This window comes from Panthera onca, chromosome C2, assembly GCF_046562875.1.
Source record: "Panthera onca isolate mPanOnc1 chromosome C2, mPanOnc1 haplotype 2, whole genome shotgun sequence".
In the NCBI taxonomy this organism is placed as follows: domain Eukaryota; kingdom Metazoa; phylum Chordata; class Mammalia; order Carnivora; family Felidae; genus Panthera; species Panthera onca.
In genome coordinates this window covers 114,090,098-114,106,844 of record NC_138347.1, presented here as the reverse complement: position 1 = coordinate 114,106,844, position 16,747 = coordinate 114,090,098, and the positions used below count along the sequence as shown (strand labels likewise).

The window sequence follows — 16,747 nt, the reverse complement described above, 5'->3', positions numbered from 1 at the left end:
GTGAACTCATATGGTGAATCAGAGGCTTATATTATATGCCAGGGTTTAGAGATTACAATCTTAATGATCTGTACATTATTCATAAGTCTTTGTTTTAAAGCTGTCTGTAAGAAATAATTAGAATTCAAGCCATTCATGAAACAGGAAACTTGCCACTTTATTTCTTACTTGATTTCTTACACATAAGCACATCTCCCTCTGGGCGGTGGGGTTGTTAGAAGAAAGAGTTAAGTATTGGTTTGTTTTTGGTGTGTATGCTTTTTTCTTTACTTCATTCAATTTGTGAAATTTAAGAAGCAGTAGGGATCCTAAGTCAGGCAAGTAAGCTGGAAAACAATAAAACTTGAAAACTACCCAGGCGTGAAATCCCCTTGAACTAAGGAATGCTTCCAACATTGTGTTCTTCATAAGCATGAACAATGAATGATAACATTTCAAAATTAGTTTTTGAAGGGAGGTTCACAATAGGAAACTTGATCATCTAAAATCAGCCAAACCCACCTTCTTAGGAACCTCCGAGAATAGCCTGTCCCCCTACCCAGTATGACCTAAAAATAACAGATTACATCTCATCCCCAAAGTAACTTGGCTTGAGCTCAAGAATTAATACATACATGACACTCAGAATGGCATCCAAAAAAAGAAGTGGCATTCTCTTTCTTGTGAGCTGTCACAGTGCGGTAAGCCTCCCTGGCTCTGTAATCCTAATTAATGTTCGTTGTCTTCACTGCGTTTGGTGTGAAAAATGTGGAGCGGGAACACTCTTGAGTGGGAGTCAGGCTCTCAAGAGGCTGCCGTTTCAGAAGGTATGTCTCAAACTCTGTTCTGAGTCTCCCATTCTTAAAGGGATTCTGTGTCTTCACTCTGAAAATGATAACCTGAGGAAATCAGCTGAGACAGGAAAGAAAAACTGACACACGGAGAATGCTTGTCTTTATTTTTTAGTTTTTCATTTTATGGGAGAGACTCATAGGGACGGGGGCCAGAAAATGCGAGAGGTGGGAGAATAACGAGAAGTAAAACGGTGGAGAGTAGAGAAAGGCGAGGAAAAGGTGAAGGAGGGAAAGATCATGGAAATAAAGGAAAGACAACACAAAGGGGAGAAGTGGACAGCACGGCTGTATTCTGACTTTTGTGTGCCCTGGGAACGTTCGCCTCTGTGGGCCTCTTCCTCCATGAGAAAGTATTAAAAATTAGATTTCACTATAGCATTGGGTTAAAGATAGCTATGCTTATGTTATGTATCAAATTTTTCTTTAAGAATGAAAGCTCATTTTTTTTGCTTATTTAAAAAAATTTTTTTTCAATGTTTATTTATTATTGACAGAGAGAGACAGAGCATGAGCAGGGGAGGGGCAGAGAGAGGGGGAGACACAGAATGTGAAGCAGGCTCCAGGCTCTGAGCTGTCAGCACAGAGCCCGACACAGGGCTCGAACTCAGACTACATGATCATGACCTGAGCCGAAGTTGGATGCTCAACCGACTGAGCCACCCAGGCACCCCTTTTCCTTCTGACTTTAAAACAAATAAAAATATTTTTGTGTGCTCCTAAACGCACTGTAAGCCCAAGGCACTGTGCCCACTGCGCCTCATGGTTAAGTTGGTCCCACAGGTAGAGTGAGGGGGAAGGAGATAGGAAGCACACTTTGCTCAGAAGTGAGAACAGATTTAAAACCAGCAATACAAAAATTAAAAAAGTTACATATATGTGTGTATTTCCACAATCTAAATCTAAATTATGTATTAAATTATTCCTAATCATGCCAGCTAACCTTTCTTGAACAGTTACCACGCGCTAAGCATGATACCTGCCTTACCTCACTCATTCCACAAAATAACTCGGAAGCTAAGCAGAGGAAGATGTACCTTGAAGCCTATAAAGACCCCTCGCTTACACTTGGAATCCTTCCAAGATTCTGTGCCCAGTTTTTAAGAGGGCCTCTCAAAATTCTGTACATTTCAAACCATACAAAACCTGAATCTGCCCATATGGACAGACTAAATACATACCCTCAATTCACATTTCAGCTCATTGAAACACAGAACGACTAAGTGATTTGTAAAATGTTCAAGGTCACAGAGCTACTTGTTGGACAGACTCAGAGAGATTGAGTTTGATTTAAAAGGAATCTTGGGGCACCTGGGTGGCTTAGTCGGTTAAGGGTCCAACTTCCGGCTCAGGTCATGATTTCATAGTTCGTGAGTTTGAGCCCCACGTGGGGCTCTGTGCTGACAGCTCAGAGTCTGGAGCCTGCTTCACATTTTGTGTCTCCCTCTCTCTCTGCCCCTTCCCCCAAAATAAATAAGCATTAAAAAAAAAAATAAAAAAAAAAAACGAATCTTGAATCAGAGGCTGGAATTCAGAACTGTATTCAGTCGTTAAGAGTAAGCTGCCCAGAATTCCATTGTCAGCCACTTTTCCCAGGTAATTGCTTTAATGCCCTGGATTTAACTGTCACCCATTTGCTGGTGACCACCTGATTTATATCTTCAACTGCTTCAGTTAAGATGCTTTCAATTGTCGGGGCGCCTGGGTGACTCAGTCGGTTGAGCGTCCGACTTCGGCTCGGGTCATGATCTTGCGGTCTGTGAGTCCGAGCCCCAAGCAGGGCTCTGTACTGACAGCTCAGAGCCTGGAGCCTGCTTCAGATTCTGTGTCTCCCTCTCTCTCTGCCCTTCCCCCGCTCACACTCTGTCTCTCAAAAATAAATAAATGTTAAAAAAAAAAATGAAAAAAAATTAAAAAATGAGATCAATTTCCAAAATTACATTGAGAGAAGAGTGGAATAGGTATCGAGGCATCCACAACAATTGCTGCAAAGTCAGCTCCAGACCTCTTCTAATGACTGACCAGTGGCTGTCTCCGTATTTCACTGTCCACAGTCAACTTCAATGCAACATGTCCAAAGTTAGACTCCTATTCTCCCCCTAGAAACTGCTCTTCCTCCCACGTGCCTTGATTTGATCAGAAATCTAAAACTGGAGCTCTGAAAGTCATCCTCCACTTCTCTCACTCCTCCACCCCCATCCCCAGTCATTGAGGCTTCCCCCAGTATCCTTGGCACCACCCTATTTCACCCCCCTATCAGTCCTTACTTGAATTATTGCAATACCCTCTTTCACGGCTACCTTAGTTCAAGTCCTCTTTGATCCATATCCCCACTGCTAGCAGAATTATTTCCAGATAGGGTAATAAGGAAAGGGAAGATCATGTCTCTACTTTATAGAACTTCCTTTAGTAGCCCTCCCCACCCCCCCACCATTAGCTTCTGGATATGGTTCATTTATTTATTTATTCAGCAAATATCTATTGAGGTTTTCCATATGTCAGGCTTTGGGCTTGGTGATATGGAAGAAAAGGCTGAACAAAACAGCCGAATCCCTATTGGATAGGAGGTCATAGTCTAAGGGAGAGTGGATGGAAGTTACCCGGAGAAAAGTCCTAATCCAGAGGGCACAGTCATTGGTCAATTTTTTGTAGGAAATAAGCACCTTGAGGTTGGGTGGAAGGGAGTTGCTAAAAGAACAAATGGCAGTGTTCTCAGAGTGCCTAGAATTGCTTGTGAACTTTATTAAACTCCTTGTACTGCTTCATAACGGTGTATGTCCTAGTCTCTCCCTTTAGACTATTGTTTTATCCAACTTTATATCCCCAAAGCCTAAAATTTCCTAGTGCCTTATTTTTTCATTTCATTTATCTGTTTGTTTATACCTTACCTTGGTTCCCCCTCCCCAAAAACTGGGATTGCCTGACCCATAGTAGGAATGCAAAAAATGTCTTGAACACCTTTACGAGTGAAAAAAACTGAGACCTGAAAGGTTAAAACTATTGAGCAAGGTCAACCAGCTAAATCTCCTCTGAAAGTTGCAGAAAGTTCAAAGAGTTATCATGAAAGGTGAGTTCCCCATCACAGGAAGTGGCTGAGGACAAGCTGATATTATGAGTCATAGATTATCCTTAAGTCCAAGTGGTCTTGTCCACGCTGTGATTCTACAAAGCACAGTACACATCAGTGATTTATAATCCCGTTAAAGAACTTCTTAAATATGGTTACAGTAAGTTGATTTTTTAAGTTCAAGATTTTAAGAAATTTTTTGTTAATTTTTTTAATGTTTATTTTTTGAGAGACAGACCCACACACAGTGCAAGTAGGGGAGGGGCAGAGAGAGAGGGAGACACAGAATCCAAAGCAGGCTCCAAGTTGTCAGCACAGAGCCCCATGTGGCTCGAACTCACAAATAGTGAGATCGTGACCTGAGCTGAAGTCTGACGTTTAACCAACTGAGCCGCCCAGGCGCCCCAAGATTTTAGGAGATTTTTATTTAACATCTATAAATATTTACCTAAAGAAGTTTGATGGCTCTAGACAAATACACACTGTAATGGAAATCCAAAATTACACTTATCTATATAACTTAAATTTGCTTTTTAGAATCAGAATGGGGTGTAATCAAAACGACACTTTTTTAATTTAAATTTTTGTTTTTAATGTTTATTTTTGAGAGAGTGAGAGCAGAGGAGGGGCAGAGAGCAAGGGAGACACAGAATCCAAAGCAGGCTCCAGGTTCTGGGCTGTCAGCACAGAGCCCAACATGGGGCTTGAACCCACGAACTGTGAGATCATGACCTGAGCCAAAGTCAGATGCTTAACAGACTGAGCCACCCAGGCACCCCTAAAAACAACACATTTTAAATTTTGTCCAGGAAAGCAGTTTCAGGTGAGTGAGTTGTGCTGAATGCCCTGAAAGAATAATACACCCTGTGGTAACCCCACGGAGCCAGCCAAAATTGCCCATGAAACCAGAATTAACCTTGAGGAATATTTTAATATACGGTTGCTTCTAAGGGCTATGCTAAAATCATGTGAAATATCTCTTATCAGCATTAACGAATGTTTGTTAGGCTTATCCTGTGGATGGAATAATGAGGATGTGAAAGCATTAAATGTCCAAAAGCCAAACAATGCCTCAGAATGCTCGTTGGATTCTTAAAAGCAATTTTTTGTTGAATTGGAGTCTATAACGTTTTATTGAACATTCTACCTCCAAATTTATAACAAACATAATTGTGAAAAACTGTTTTTATTTTGTACAACCAAAATTTCTGGGATATATTTTATATAGGGCAGAGTGAAATTATACTTAAACAAACAAAAAAACCTTGAAGACATTTTGATACAATTTTACCTCTCCTGAAATTTGGTCTATTCCATAACATCTGGCTGAATAGTTATTGCACATATACAACTTTATGATTTAAAAATTTTTTTTAAGTTTATTTATTTTTGAGAGAGAAAGAGACAGAGTGTGAATGGGGGAAAGGGAGAGAGAGGTGGAGACACAGAATTCGAAGCAGGCTCCAGGCTCTGAGCTGTCAGTACAGAGCCCGACGTGGAGCTCAAACTCACAAACTGTGAGATCATGACCTGAGCCGAAGTCAGCTGCTCAACCGACTGAGCCACCCAGGCACCCCAACTTTATGATTTAAACAGCATTTCATGGATTCTACGATGAGTATTTTCCTATCTCTCTAGAAATGAGAAATATCTAACCTACTCCAAGATCACAAGATATGTTAATATTTTTCTAAAACCATCTAGTCAAATGCTTCCTTCCCACACATTCTCTGCTTTGTCGAAATGAGCTGCAAAGACCTGCAATTCAACTCTCAATTATAAGCAAAGCTTACTTTTCTTATAATTCTGCCTTGACAGATTTTTGTCTGTAGATTTCTTTTTAAATTGTGTCTAGTAGTTTGCCTTGTGTTTGTAGAAAGACACAGCTTGTTAACAATAAAGCCTGAATACTAAACTTAGATAGTCCAAGAGGAAGGATCCAATGTAAACAGATTATTTCCAAAAGCTGTAAGTAACAAAGGGCACACAGTTGATTTGTATTTCATTGAGTTGCCACATGAGAGGCTCATAGTAAATGAGTCCAGCGTGGCTCAAGATCCATGCATAAAGTTTCTCCTATTACCTAACGCAACGTGGACACGCACATAACACTCAGATCCCTGACTTCACCAAGAAAAGTAATCAGTGTTATGACCTCATTCACAGCCAATCAAAGCATAGTCACAAAGGCAAAGGAACCCTTGGGAGAATTGTTTTGCAACTGAGAGGGGAGTATGCAATATGTCTGATAAGCTATCCTAACACATGCCTGAAGGTTCTGAGCTGTATTTATACAATAGCTTTTGTTGGCGGCTCAAAAACTGCTGAGGGAGGCATGCCATACATCACATTCCACGAGAGGAGCAATTGTGGGGATGGTCCCAAGGTGACCAGGGACAACCTTTGTTCACTGTTCCGTCACATGGCTCTATAATAAATATTAGTCACCCAGTGTACACATAGAATGTGGTGAGGTTTTCTGAGAGGGCAAAACCCTTTCCCAGAGGTCAGAGTACACTCTCTGTTCCAGGCCGATCCCTAATCAGATTTGCAATCTACCTTGGAGAACCACAGCTTTCCATTAAATAGAAGCCATCACAGGGCAGCAGCATTGGGCTCATTTACTATAGCCACTTTCAAGTTCTCTTTTTTTCCGTCTGAGTCCCAAACAGTTCATGGGCCCCTGATGTTGATTAAACCAGATTGTATTTTAAAGTTTTGCTTCTCTCCCTTATCTTGCCTCCCCTAAGTTAATATAAAATGTTCCGAATGATCTCACCTTGTGGCTTCATTGACTAGAGATACTGCAAAATCAGAAGGCACCACTATTATGCTTGGAGGCACAGGCTCATTTTATCAGACTCTCAGACTCTGTCTCTTCCGTTCTCCATTAGAACACAGCCTTCTCTCAACACAGGGTTGTAGATTCTTTACCAAGCCTTAGCAGAAGTAAAAAACAAAAACAGAAAAGCCCTATGATATGCAATACACGGCACCATCAACTTAACACAAAATATTGTATTATTTCTTAGGCTGTGTTTTATTTAAAGATATAAATACACTGTGTTTTTTCATTTTTCCCCCGATAATGAACGACCTATCTTTTTAGACATTTTCAATATTATAGGAAACCTCATACTCTATCATTTTCTATTCCAAAAAGGAACAGGTGAGAGTTAGAATTGATAGAAAGAATTGGTACTGGATACCTCCCTTGGATTTGTTGAGACAAAAATAACACAATACAATCCATAGAGCAAATCCTCTGAGGCTCTTTACTAACTAGAAATACAGTCATTTTCTAGATACTGACTTGTGGAGGACCACGCCTGACTTAACCTAGACCCCTTCACTATGAATGTTGTCTTTCCAAGAAGAATTATTGAGATTAATGAAAGGCCAGCACCTTGTCTCGGCAGCCTGGTGACTCTGCAACAAGACTTTTTCTAGTTCCCAACCAATCCATTACTCCAACCAAGTTCTTCATGTTTGTTCTGATCCTCCTAGTTGGAACAAAATATTTATAATTAAAACTCAGGGCACCTGGGTAGCTCAGTTGGTTAAGCATCAGACTCTTGACCTCAGCTCAGGTCTTGGTCTCAGAGTTGTGAGTTCAAGCCCCACATTGGGCTCTGCATTGGGTGTGGAGCCTACTAAAAAAAGAAAAAAAAAATCACTAGGCATCTGACTTCTTCTGATATATTTTAAATTTCTCCACCTTGAATAAAAAGTTCTCTCAGTGACACCAGTATTTATCAAGATCTACAGCTGGTTCTTGAAATTCACCTTTCTGTCCTAGCAAGGAAGAAGTTGAAGACTGAAAAATCAGCTCTTCTTGGATCCATAGGAGAAGGGAGAACACAGGGCAAACATCTGCCCCCGAGATTTGAGAGAACGGCGAATACAGGGAGCCTTGGCTTATTGGAATAGAGACTCAGGAGTGGAAATCACCCACAGGAACCAGTGTCAGCATAGGAAAACCTGAACTATATATATATAATTGATGAATTGCTGGCAGCTCAGTGGGGACAAGCTTGAGAGTTAAAAACTCCAGGGGGACCGAGTCACATAGGGGCCCCCACAATATTGTAAGATTTACCTCCAGGAGCTCAACCAGGTTCTCACAGTAAATGTCAGAGAGAAACCCCTTGTGCTTCCAGGAAGAGGAAAGGAAAAAGAATCCTTTAAAAATAATGCCAGAGTATCCTGTCCTACTTAACAAGGCCTGCTCTCAAGGGAAACTAGTTAACAGAAGCAGCAACTGCTGGAGTATTTTCAAAGCCTGACTGACCTGGGAAAGGAAGCTCTGGCCTTTCTGTCCCACCTGAAGGAGGAGAAAAATACTGAGAAACACTTGTGAAGTTTACATTCCAGAGGGATAGGCTCACTAAAAGACTGAGACCTAATCATAGGGCTATGGAATGATTTCCCTTTCCTCCCAACACATTACTGAAGGCCTATTTTATAGCAGTTCCTTATTTAACACATTATGTCTTGCTATCAACAAAAAATTACCAAGCATACTAAAAGGAAAAAACACAATTTGAAGAGACAGAGCGAGCATCAGAACCAGAAATAGAAGAGATGTTGGAGTTATCAGACCAGGAATTTAAGACAACTATGATTAACATGCTAAGGGCTCTGATGGACAGAGTAGACAGTATGCAAGAACAGATGGGCAATGTGAGCAGGGAGCTGGAAATCCTAAGAAAGAACCAAAAAGAAATGTTAGAGATCAAGAAACACGGTGACAGAAAGGAAGAAGGCCTTTAATGGGCTTACTAGTAGACTGGACATGGCTGAGCAAAGAGTCTCTGAGTTTGAAGCAATCTCAACAGAAGTCTCCAAAACTGAAAAGCAAAGAGAACAAAGACTGAGAAAAAAACAATATCCAAGGCCTGTTGGACAACTACAAAAAGTGTAACATATGCATAACAGGAACATCAGGAGGAGGAAGAAGAGGGAAAGAAACAGATGAAATATTTGAAATAATTATTTATATATTATGTATTATATAATTAATATGATAAATTATTTATATATTATATAATTATTTAAATTTATTGAACTTCATTAATGGTATTCAAAAACAAAGAATTTCCCCCAAATTAATGCCAGACATAAACCACAGATTCACAAAGCTCAGAGAACACCGAGCAAAATAAATGCCCCAGAATCTGTACCTAAAGGATATCATTTTGAAGCTACAGAAAATCAAAGTTAATGAAAAACTCTTAAAAGAAGCCAGAAGGGGAAAACAAAACTTGCTTATAGAGGAAAAAAGATAAGAACTCTGCATTCAACCTCCTCAGAAACCTGGCAAACAAGAAGAGAGTGCAGTGAAATATTTAAAGTGCTGAGATAAAACAAACAAAAAATGGCCATCCTAGAATGTTGTGTCCTGCAAAATTATTTTTTAAAAAAGAATGAGGGGTCCCTGGGTGGCTCAGTTGGTTAAGCATCCAACTTGATTTGGGCTCAGGTCATGCATTTTCTCATGGTTCATGAGTTAGAGCCCCGCATCAGGCGTCACGCTGTCAGTGCAGAGCCTGCTTGGGATTCTCTTTCTCTGCCTCTCCCTCTCTCCCTCTCCCTCTGTCCCCCTCCTTCTTGCAGGTGTGTGCACTCTCTTTCTCCCTTTCTCTCAAAATAAATAAACATTTAAAATAAAAAATTTATTTTTCGTAATTGATCTAACAAATAACAATTTGTTCAAAATAATAGTAGCAACAATGTATTCAGTTTTGTATACTTAAGTATATTAAACAAATTTTTTAATGTTTATTTATTTTTGAGAGACAGAGTGCGAGTTGGGGAGGGGCAGAGAGCAAGGGAGACACAGAATCTGAAGCAGGTTCCAGGCTCGAGGCTCCAAGCAGTCAGCACAGAGCCTGATGAGGGGCTGGAACTCACAAACTGTGAGATCATGAGCTGAGCCGAAGTGTGTTGCTTAACTGACTGAACCACCCAGGCTCCCCTTCTTATAGATAGATAGATCAATGGATCTTATGTGTATCCGTGCTTATGTATGTTTATATATAAGTGAAATGAATGACAGCAATAATACAAGGGACTGGAGGGTGGAATTATTTTATTATTATTTTTTTTATTATAAGGTACACTACCTGGGAAGTGGTATAGTGATATCTGAAAGTAGATCTGGATTAGTTGTAAATGTTTATTGCAAACTCTAGGGCAACCATTAAAAAATGTAAAAAAAGAATAACTGATAAACTAGAAAAGGAGAGAAAATGAAATCATGTAAAATGCTCAATTAAAACCACAAAAGGCAGGAACAAAGGAACAAAGAACAAAGGCTACAAATCGAAAACATCAACAGATGACAGCTATTAACCCAGCCTTACCAATAATCACTTGGAATGTCAATGATCTGAATGTGCCAATTAAAAGATTATCATAGTGGATCAGGAAACAAAACCCAGCTATATATTGTCTACAAGAAATCCACTCTAAGTATAAAGACACATACAGATTAAAGGTTAAGACATGGAGAAAAATTTGCCATGCTAACATTAATCAAAAGAAAGCAAGAGTCACTATATTCATTTCAGACGGAGCAGACATCAAATCAAGGAAGGTTATCACAGATTAACAGAGGTGTTACATAATGATAGGGTCAGTTCTCCAAGAAGATACAACCATCCTTAATGTATATGCACCTAGCACAGAGCGTCAAACTTCATGAGGCAAAAACTGTTGGAACTGTAAGGAGAAATAGGTGAATCCACTATCATAGTTGGAGAATATTCTTGTATCAGAAACGGACACATCCAGTAGGCAGAAGATCAGGACATGTTGAATTCAACAACACTATCAATCAACTGTGTATAATTGAAATCTATAGACTGCTTCATCCAGCAACAGCAGAACACACATTCTCAAACTCGCATGGAATATTCACCGAGACAGGCCACGTTCTGGGCCATAAAACACACCTTAACCAATTTAAATGAATGGAAGTCATATCATCTGCTCTCAGATCACAGTAGAATTAAACTAGAACAGTTAACAGTAGACAACTAGAAAATCCCCAGATACAAGGAGATTAAACAACACACTTGTCAACAATGCATGGGTCAGAGAAGAAATCGAGAGACGTTAAAAACAAAATTTGCATTAAGGCATTCAGGTGGCTCATTTGGGTAAGAGTCTGACTTCAGCTCAGGTCATGATTTCACGGTTCATGAGTTTGAGCCCCAAGACCGGCTCTGGGCTGACAGCTCAGAGCCTGGAGCCTGCTTCGGATTCTGTACATCCCTCTCTCTCTACCCCTCCCCTGCGCTCTCTGTCTCTCTCTCTCTCTCTCTCTCTCTCTCTTAAAAATAACATTAAAAAAAATTTTTTTAAACAAACAAAACAAAATAATTTACATCTACCACCAGCCTAAAATCCAGGTTTGTGCTTGGCCAGAAGTCACTCACTAGGCTGACTGGTTCAAAGGTCACTGAGGCACCTCTTGGACAGTTTCATTTTACCTTGGACAGTTTCGTTTTACAGTTTCATTAGTCACCAAGCTAGCCCCTCACGGGTTTTCTCACCTTTGCTTGCCGCAGTCCCTCTAATCTCTGGGAAACTCTTTCTGCTTTACTGATGTCTCCCTGTTTTCTCTAAGGTGGACGTCATGTTTCAGACCTCCAACCATCTATGCTGTCACAGTCATGACGAACAGAAGGCACTGAGACTCCCAGGACCAACTATCAACCATCATCTTCGTTGCCTTTGTGACAGCTGCTCTGAGGTCCTTGTAAATTTGCCCCTTTGACTTCATTCTGATTCTGTGTCCAGAGTTTAATGGGGGGTGGGGAGGAATTTCTCTCAAGCCTCAAAACCCTATGTTCATCAGTGAAAGGGATTCCAGGGGCAAACTATCCGAGATAGCTTCCAATCTTTTCCATTCTTACTCTTAATCCAAGAAGAGGTTTTATCTGAGCATGATAGAAATGATTTGGGGCGCCTGGATGGCTTAGTCGGTTAGGTGTCCGGCTTCTGCTCAGGTCATGATCTCGCGGTCCGTGAGTTCGAGCCCCGCGATGGGCTCTGTGCTGACAGCTCAGAGCCTGGAGCCTGCTTCAGATTCTCTGTCTCCCTCTCTCTCTGCCCCTCCCCTGCTCACGCTGTGTGTGTGTCTCTCTCAAAAATAAATAAACATTAAAAATATATATATATTAATAGACTTTCTGTTTTGGTTAGTTCAAATCAATTATTTAATGATTTTGCACTTCCTAATATTTTAAGAAACTGTCCTTTAATATTTGAATGAGTGTCCTAAAATGTCTTTTTAATTAAAGATTTTATTTTTAAGTTATCTCCACGCTCATCGTGGGGCTAGAATTTATAATCCTGAGATCAAGAGTTGCACGCTGTACAGACTGAACCAGTCAGGTGCCCCCTAAAATTTCTTTTGACATTGTTAAAAGTTGTTTTGAAACAACTCCAGAAGAGATTCCAAGCTGGGGGTGGGAGAAAAGACCTAAAGGCAGAATATGTTTTATATTTAGAGTTTCTCTGTATCAGATAAGATTATTTTACAGAAAATTCCTTTTTCTCATGCTTACTTTTAAAACTACATGTTACTTGCTGAAATGGGGCCAGTGGAATTAATGAGCTCAAACTTCTTTCTTAAAGGGGGAAGAAAGTGCACTTCCTAGAGAGAGATGACCTTTGCAAAGTGGAGCTATTTGTAAAGACTTCTGTTTCTCCGGGGGATTTTTTTTCTCACTCAGAAGGATCAACCACAAAGTAGGTGGTCCATGCTCTACTGAGCCCTGGGGCTGGCCTTTGGCAAAACTGAATAACTGGCAAATCAGACTTTGCTGCAACCTCCCACACACCCACACTTGGCCCAGGCAGATACTAAACACCTTGAACCCTAGTCTGACCAATGTCTAGAAACCCTCCTGGCGAGTGTCCTGTGCCCTAGACTTTGCTTCCTTCTCTCTCCTCTGTGAATATGTCCTCTCAGGAGGCTATCCCATTGTAAACAGAAAAAATAGGGTCAAATTACAGAATATTGAAAGCCTTGGAAGTTCCAGTTTTAAAAATCCTAAAAGTCATCTAGTAGGGTTATTTTCAAAATTGTTCATTCCCTATATTTTCGCTGTAAAACTCTTTCTTCAAAAAAAATTTTTTTTAAGTCCAATATATAAATAAGATAATCGAGAACTGCTCTGATCAGAGCCCTTTCCCTTTTCAGAGGGGGAACTTGAAATCTGCAGAGCCTTAGAAAAATATCAATCTAATTCAATTCCTTCAATTCACAAGTGACAAACTTGAGCCCAAAATTGAATCAACTTGTCTAACATTATCTAATGAAATGATGACATGGGTCCAGTGCCCCTCAGGGGCATGTCTTTACTGTCACTGAGCCTGACACAGGCCCTCAGAGGCCCAACAATAAATGTTAATTGCATGAACACAACAATTTATGCTATGGTGTTAATGACTGATACCATCTTTATACATTACCCTTCTTAAGGGTGTTTACTTTCATTTAAACAAGATTCAGTTCCTTAGATCAAAGAAAGTAATCTCTTTAGAGCAAATATGAGATGTTATCAATAAGCTTGTTGGTACAGGAGAAAATTGAAGGTAGTATAACAGAACCTCCAGGGAGGGCTATGCTGTCATTTGAAAACCATGAACAGTTTTATAATATGATTGTGAGTATGTTCTGTTGGGAGCAGGGGGAGAATCAAAAGCAAACCTGTTGATTTTATAAAAGTACTTATAATAAGAAAACCTAAGGCACACCTGGGTGGCTCAGTCGGTTGAGTGTCCACCTCTTGATTTCGGCTCAGGTCGTGATTCCAGGGTCATGAGATCTAGCCCCTTCACTCTCAGCACAGAGCCTGTTTAAGATTCTCTCTCTCTATCTCTCTCTCTCTCTCTCTCTGCCCCTTTTCCCTGTTCTCTCTCTCTATCTCTCTCTCTCTCTCTGCCCCTTTTCCCTGTTCTCTCTCTCTCTCTCTCTCTCTCTCTCTCTCTCTCTCAAATTAAAAAAGAAAAAAAAAGGCCTAAACCAAACTACATTGACTGATCTGGTGGGCTGATATGAAAATGAGAAGTATTCAGAGTTGATCCTACAATTCAGGGAAGGATGTATTTATTAGCTACTTGTGATGCCTCACCCATCAATATAGACTTCTTTGTGGTGCAATATATACTTCTTCTCTGTCATAATGTAAGCAGAATGCTTTCTGTCTTAAGAGGAGTATAAATTTTGTTTAAAGTTTGCCTCAATACAGTCCCAGAAAAGGACTTTCAGGCCCTCAAAATGTATTTCTGTTTCTAGTTCTATTTCTTCCAACCCATCGATTGAGAAAGTTGCAAGAAATAAGTGGGAATTATCTAAGTGAATTTGTTTAGATTTCATAATGGGCACCATCAAATGGTGGCAGGTATTATACCATGAGCAAATGTGTCAACGGAAAGTAAATAAAAATTCCATTTATTAGAAATCCTGAAAAACTCAGTCCCTGGAAAAGACAACTATACCACCCATCACCCCTTCCCTTTAATACTCATCAGTTTTACATTATTATGATTATTTGGAGGCAGGGTGATTGGTGATAGCAGGAAGAATAAAAGAAACAAATGTTAATCATGGTTTCTCATTTATTTCAAAAGAAGAGATTCACATTCCCAATGTGTTACAAATCCCCAAACACTCAACAGTAACACTATGTGACTGTCATCTTCAGGGGACATATGAGTCAAAATCATTCAAATCTAATTTAAAATGCTACAGACTTGTTTTTTTTCTGCATGTCACAAGTGTGGGCAACACATGAAACTGAAAAGTATTAAAACATCAAGAATTCACAGGGTGGTGAAAGTTTTCTATCTTGAAGTTAGGAGTAAAAACAAAACAAAACGGAAAACCCCACCACTTTATATTCTGCACTCTTCTAAAATTATACTTGGGGGAGAAAATTAAGAAAAAAATTCCAAAAGATTTCCTCATCCATTTCCTGCCATCAAATGGCAAACATCATTGTTGCCATCAATCAAGTCATTGCCCTTTCAGCCATTTTGGTGGTTCCACCAAAATGATGTTCTGCTCAACTGTTTGCTCATGTGATCAATGATGTTGTGGAGGGAGAAATTCTATTTTGTTAAATATTGGAGACTATCGGTAAGGCTTATAGTTTCTTTGAATTAGTTCAAATGAGTAAAAATGATTACAGTGCTCTTGGAAGGTGGTCCAAGTCAGAATTCTCGTTGCAAATCAAGGTAACCTGTTGTTACCAAGTATTAACATCCACATTTGACCTAGACAGTTGTAGGCAGACCACAGTCTTGCTCTTAAAACACCAGATTGTCTGCCTTGCTTTGTGAAGATCTGTATGCTTACCACATAGTTCAAGCCGTTTTTGAGTTCTAGATTCATTGAGAAAGATGATTGCCTACATTCAAGACGCGAAAGATTCAGCTGCCCTAGTTTTGAAATACAGAGAAAGGACTAAGAATAAATCTTCAAAATATGTTAGAGTCGGTATGGCATGGGCAAGGACAAGACTGATCCTGGCCACAAATTATAGGTATGGCTGCCCTGGAGTGTCCCTACTGAACACCAATCTCCACCCCCTCCAGAAATAATGAGATTACAACATAGGTATCAACATGGAAAGTTGTCCAAGTCATCGCTCAGTGAGAAAAAGAAAAATTGTTAACACTATGGATAGCATGATTCCGTTTATAAATGTTTAAAGGAGACTAAAGAGACTTAGAAAATGCCATGACAGGATTCTGATAAACATGTGCAGATCCTTGGGCCGAGAGATCTCATGAAGAGTCTGTTTCCTAAATTCTAGTCTTGACTCTACCATATTACTTAACTCTTTCATAGTTTTGTAAAATCAAGGAGGGAGACTAGAAAATCATTACACCTCTTCCAGTTCTAATCGGTAGGTAAAAGTATCCTTCCTTCGTTTCCTTGTGTGAAATAAGGAAGTAAAACACCTTCTTCCAAGATTATTGTGCGGCTTTAAATGAGGAGGTTTGTGAACATACTTTGTAAATTTGTGGATATAGTATATTAATAATGTACCTTTAAAAAGTCTTCACTACAATTTATTAGTCGTTTCTACTAATTCTTTCTAACTTTAGCTCAGTTTGGGATACTACCTGACACACGTTCTTCACCATAAAAGCAAGGAACTTTATGTCTAAGGTAATTTTAGGGGCTGAACCATATCAAATGTCAGCCTTCGGGAATAAAAAAAAAAATTGTTGCAGCAAAGTGGACTGAGTTAAACTTCTGAAAAGTGAATTCTATTTTCCCACTGATGGCCTTAATGAAATCCGAATCCTGTTTCCTAGAAAATATTCCAGTGTGTTCATTCGCAGACGTATTTTCCTATTTGAAGAATTATAAAAGCTGGCTGGCTGGCCATTGCAGGGTCTCTGTCAACTAAAATAGTCGATGTTTCTGATTCTATTTTAGATTCAGTCCAGGAGGTGCCCTCCCACAAACTGCCATGCCAGTGAATGGGCCCCATTCTGTGGTGTCTGAGGAATGTGTATCCTTTCTTGATGTCAATCCAGTAAATCAGAGTTTACTCCAAATTCATTTTTTGGTTTTGTTTTGTTTTTTTTTAATTAAACTAAGTGTCTACTGAGGACAGAAATAGGATTGGTGATAAATGTCACTGAGAAAACAATTCAATACGAAGAACTTCCTAACAATCAGAGCTGTTCAAGTTAAAAAAAAAAAAATAGCCTGCCATTTGGAGGAATTGAGGTCCCTGTGAAGAGAGACAGTCAAGAGAAGGCTCTCACAGCTTATTGGGGTGACTGTCTATGTCAACTTTTATCTCCTTCAATGCAC

At 39.7% G+C, this 16,747-nt stretch overlaps 1 long non-coding RNA gene across 1 annotated transcript; it reads left to right on the top strand.

Moving 5' to 3' along the window:
• The first annotated feature begins 637 nt into the window (after positions 1-637).
• On the top strand, positions 638-13,737 carry LOC132683233 (uncharacterized). The gene is made up of 3 exons (XR_013557775.2): positions 638-806; positions 11,531-11,656; positions 12,544-13,737. It is a non-coding gene; the product is annotated as an uncharacterized LOC132683233 (long non-coding RNA).
• Positions 13,738-16,747: the final 3,010 nt, after the last annotated feature.